A 5,412-nucleotide genomic window follows, 5' to 3' on the forward strand; every position below is an offset into this window, starting at 1 on the left:
CACGGGCCCTCTGCCAGGGGGAAGGCTCGCCAGTGCCTCCCCGGCAGACGACCTACCTCCGGGCGACACCTTGCTCCGTGCGACGCGGGGAGGGGCCTTGCTCCTGGCTCCTCCCACACAACCCCCAGTGCGCTTCCCTTGGTGGAAGGGGGGTTGCCGTGCTGGGGCCGTCGTCCACCGTTGTAACCTGATTCACTTGCGACCCATGGTTAGCGTAAGCCTGCTCCTGAGAGATTAGTGGTACCCTGTAGCTGTTGTCGCCGGCATGGTCGGCGAGGTTCCCGGGTGGCTCCTGGAAGGCCTCAACTTCCAGGGTCTCCTCTTCCCAACCCGGCTCGAGAATTGTGTCCGGGTCATCTTCCGGCGTGTACTCCTGGTCCATCATGCGGGGCACATAGGCCTCCGGAGCCGTCGCCCCGGAAACCTCGCTGTAGTGCCCCACGCTCCACGCCGCCCGGCCCGGCGCACCGCTCTGAGGATGGTAGGGTGGCATCCTGCCGGGACTGTGGGTGGCAATGCCCACGCCAGCGCCCATCGGGGAAGGCACAGGTGCAGTTGGGTGGCCAGCGCCGCTGGCTGCGCCGATGCCGACGAAACCTCCTGTTGCGCCCGGGGGCGCGCGGGCGTGTCGAGGCCCACCGTGCGATCCGGTCGCAGCCTAAGGTGTAAGCAAGGAGCAGAAAGGCAGCGTACCCCTGGCTGCGGCGTCCAATAGCTCGGCAACGCGCTCCAGCAACGCATCTCGGCCGCCCTCCATTAGTCGGCATCGCAGCAGCTCCCGAGCCACCGTGAGCGCGGCCCTCATGTTTGCTTGTTCCCGTCGGGTGTGCGGCGCCATGGCCGCGACGTCGCTAGAGGCCCTTGCGGCTGCCGGACCGCGCCGCCCGCGCCCCGCAGTGTTTGGCGGCGCGCGTGCCACCTGAAGTGCGGAGTCGAGGTCTTCTTGGGCGGCCAACGCCGCCCGGGCCGGCCAAGCCGCCCAGTGGTCGGCATCGGCTCTCAGGTCACCAGTCATTGGTGCTACAGAGTGCTGGCGGGTCTCCTGGTGGAAGAGAGGTTTCGGCGCACCCCTACCTGGCGCGCCAAATTTCAGATTTCGGGTTCCGGCAAAACCCTTGAGGTTCGAACACTGGGGTGCACACGAAGATCTCTCCCCCTCTAGCTCACGCCCTCACCGCGATCTCAAGTCTATAGCGCCTCGAACTCGCAGAACAAAGGGACACAAGATTTATACTGGTTCGGGCCACCGATGTGGTGTAATACCCTACTCCAGTGTGGTGTGGTGGATTGCCTCTTGGGCTGTGGATGAACAGTTACAAGGGAAGAACAGCCTCCCGAGGAGAGGTGCTCTTGTGCTTGGTGAGTTGTGTGGTTGGGGATGATCTGAATGATCCGTCCTCTCCCTATGGTGGTGTCTAGTCCTATTTATAGAGGCCCTGGTCCTCTTCCCAAATGTTTAGGCGGGAAGGGATCCCACAACGGCCAAATTTGAAGGGAGACAACTAGTACAATTTATCCTGACTAAAGGTGGTCTTCGCCTGCCAAAGGCTCTAGTGGTGACGCTGTCTTGGGCTCCATGGTGACCTCCGTCCTGCCGTCCTGCTGGTCTTGGTCTCGTTGCACTGATATGGAAACCATTGCCTGATGCCTCGGGACTCCTCGTCTGCGCTTGCCTCTTTAGCACCAAAGAGGAAACGAGGACACTGCGCGCGCTGGTGCCCGCCTGGCGCCGGTCGTCATGGCTTACGTCACAGGAACCTCACGAGGTACCCCTTGCCTTGATCTCTCCGCCCCTCGCGAGCCAGCCTGGTGAGGCCGCCCCCGAGGAGGTCTTGTGTCGTCCCCCTCGCGTGGCTTGGCCCCTCGTGAGGGTCTTGAGTGTTTGCTGGTGAAGATGGGCCGTACAGGGCCGCTGGTGGAGCCACGCCATGGGCCGCAGGCAGCCAAGTCTGGGGACCCCCGTTCCCAGGACGCCGACAGGTTAAGAGCATCTCCAGCCGTTGGCCCCCAGGGGGCGTGTAACACCCACGATGCGGCTATATCTCCCACGTGTCGAGGCACGACTTAGAGGCATAACCGCATTGTGGTTTTGTCGCAAGAAGGGTCATCTTCACATGATCCCATGTAATGAACAAGAATGGGATAACGAGAGTTGGTTTACAATCGCCACTTCACACAATACATAAATATAATTCATACATCATCCAAAATCCACACATATAGACCGACTATGGTCAAATCCAAATGAAAATAAGATAACCCCAAATGCTAGATTCCCGATCGTCCCAACTGGGCTCCACTACTGATCATCAGGAAAAGACACATAGTAACGACCACGTTCCTCGTCGAACTCCCACTTGAGCTCGGTTTCGTCATCTGCACTGGCATCGTCGGCACCTGCAACTGTTTTGATAGAATCTGTGAGTCACGAGGACTCAGCAATCTCACACCCGCGAGATCAAGACTATATAAGCTTATAGGAAAGGATGGTGTAATGAGGCGGAGCTGCAGCAGGCACTAAGCATATATGGAGGCTAACATACGCAAATGAGAGCGAGAAGAGAAGCAACACAACGGTCGAGAAGCTAGAAATGAACAAGAAGTGCTCCTGAAACTACTTATGTTCATGCATAACTCAAACCGTGTTCACTTCCCGGACTCCGCCGAGAAGAGACCATCACGGCTACACACACGGTTGATGTATTTTACTTGGGTCAAGTGACAAGTTCTCTACAACCGGACATTAACAAATTCCCATCTGCCTCATAACCGCGGGCACGGCTTTCGAAAGATAATACCCTGCAGGGGTGTCCCAACTTAGCCCATCATAAGCTCTCACGGTCAACGAAGGATAAACCTTCTCCCAGGAAGACCCGATCAGTCTCGGAATCCCGGTTTACAAGACATTTCGACAATGGTAAAACAAGACCAGCAAAGCCACCCGAATGTGCCGACAAATCCCGATAGGAGCTGAACATATCTCGTTCTCAGGGCACACCGGATGGGCAAGATGTCGGGTTGGCATAGACCCTGGTTTCCCAGGGGGCGCCGGACATCGCCCAGTTTGGGCCAGCACTCGAAGGAGCACTGGTCCGGGGGTTTAAATAAAGATGACCCTCGGGCTCGCGAAAACCCGGGGGAAAAAGGCTTAGGTGGAAAATGGTAAAACCAAGGTTGGGCCTTGCTGGAGGAGTTTTATTCAAGGCGAACTGTCAAGGGGGTCCCATAAATCACCCAACCGCCTAAGGAACGCAAACTCAAGGAACATAATACCGGTATGACGGAAACTAGGGCGGCAAGAGTGGAACAAAACACCAGGCATAAGGCCGAGCCTTCCACCCTTTAGCATATATATAGATGCATTAATTAAATAAGAGATATTGTGATATACCAAAACATCCATGTTCCAACATGGAACCAACTTCAACTTCACCTGCAACTAGCAACGCTATAAGAAGGGCTGAGCAAAAGCGGTAACTTAGGCAAACAACGGTTTGCTAGGAAAGGATGGTTAGAGGCTGACATGGCAATATGGGAGACATGATATAGCAAGTGGTAGGTAGTGCAGCATGGAAATAGAGCGAACAACTAGCAAAGCAAAGATAGAAGTGATTTCGAGGGTATGGTCATCTTGTCTGCAAGGTTCTCAGAGTTGTCGAAAGCTTGATCCTCGTAAGCGTACTCAACAGGTTCCTCGTTCACGAACTCGTCTCCCGGCTCTACCCAAAGCAAGAACACAAGTAACGGAACCACAATCAATCACGGGAAATGCACAAGCAACATGATGCAAAACATGTATGATATGCGAGATGTGGTATGCGATGCATATGCGTGCTCCGGAAGAAAAATGATGAACAAGGCAGTAACTTGGCAAACCAAGCATGCCACTGGAAAGATGAGATAATTTCGGTTGAAATCGATATAAAGATCACCGGAAACGGATGCACGGTTTGCAAATGGCAAGCAAAACAAAAATGACACGAATCTGCGATTAACAGTATGATAGCACTTAGAATACATCAAGAAACTATGCTACAGCACTCCAACGTAGCAACAAAGTATATGACAGTAATCTAAAGGAGATGCTTGACAAAAGATGAACACTGAGCTACGGCAATATCACACCACAACAGGTTCAAACAAGCATGGCAAAAGTGCAAAAGATATCTGGTTCACAGACACAGTGAAATTACTGGACATGGCTGAAACAGCATCAGGTAGCAATGTTCAAAGCACGAAATAAACATGCTACAGGAACTTAACATAGCAAAAAAAGGCATGGCATGAATCTACTAAATGCATATGACAAAAGTCCCTTACTGACCATAAGCCAAAAAGGACCAGAAGATATGATGGCAACCATGTAAACATAGCAAGTTTCGTTAACAGGTTTCAGACTTGGCAGAAAACAGAGCATGGCAGAAACAGACATTATGTGGGCACCGTTGAGAGCTTTATGCACTCACCACACAGCAATACATGACAAAACAAGCATACCTACAGCACTATGGCATGTTTGTGAAGCTATCCATGGCAAGATCAAGTTCATAGCATGTATTGATCAACTACAACAAGCTTGGCAAAATTGCATATCATGTTAACAATATGCCAGAAATATTTTATAGCAAAAGTAGAGCACGATTGAGTCATGCTATGGCACTCCATAATTGCAAACAAGGCCATGAATGGATAGAGCACAACTATATCTACAAAACATCCTTACTGAACATCACCAAAATAAGCATGGATATCTCTGTAGCCACATGGATACATGGCAATAAAATAACAGCAGTCACAGACTTAGTAAATTTGGTAAGTCCCTGAAATCAGAAACATCACGAAGCCTAGTTTGCATGCTTGTGCTAGTCACCAAAGAGATCACAAAAATACATGGCATACACCTCTGTAAAGATGGCATGGCATACATCAAAACACATGTAGAGCTCATGCCCATAAGATGCACACATTAAATGCAACAAAAATAACAAATCCTCAAGTTCTGATAAGTAACAGCAGATAACAGCAACTAGCACCCTTGCACCAGAGATTTGGGCATCAAGATGGACTCAAATGAACATGGTGCAATGGAAAACAATGAAGAGCATCTAGAGAAGAACATTTCGATATATTACACGCATCAAACGGACCTATATGCAGAGAGTTATGATGCGATAAACTTGAGCATGTATTGTAAATATAACAAGACTTGGAATATTTCGGGGAGAGGGGGGAGTCAACCTTCGGCGTTGACTCGATCGGATCTAGCCGAGGTCGAGCTCGAGGCTGCCGGAGTGGAGGACGGGGACGGCGGCTGGCGACGGGGGGGAAGCGGAGGCGGCGAGAAGGAGTCGGAGGCGGGCGCGGTCAGGGAGGCGGCGACGGGCGCGGCGCCGGCGGAGGAGGCGCGGGCGC

General features: G+C 52.3%; 1 pseudogene; it reads left to right on the forward strand.

Annotated features, from left to right (window-relative positions):
* The first annotated feature begins 265 nt into the window (after positions 1–265).
* LOC123097030 (uncharacterized) overlaps positions 266–5,412 on the forward strand; it is a 19,275-nt pseudogene continuing 14,128 nt past the window's right edge.

This window comes from Triticum aestivum, chromosome 4D (assembly GCF_018294505.1).
Source record: "Triticum aestivum cultivar Chinese Spring chromosome 4D, IWGSC CS RefSeq v2.1, whole genome shotgun sequence".
Lineage (NCBI taxonomy): Eukaryota > Viridiplantae > Streptophyta > Magnoliopsida > Poales > Poaceae > Triticum > Triticum aestivum.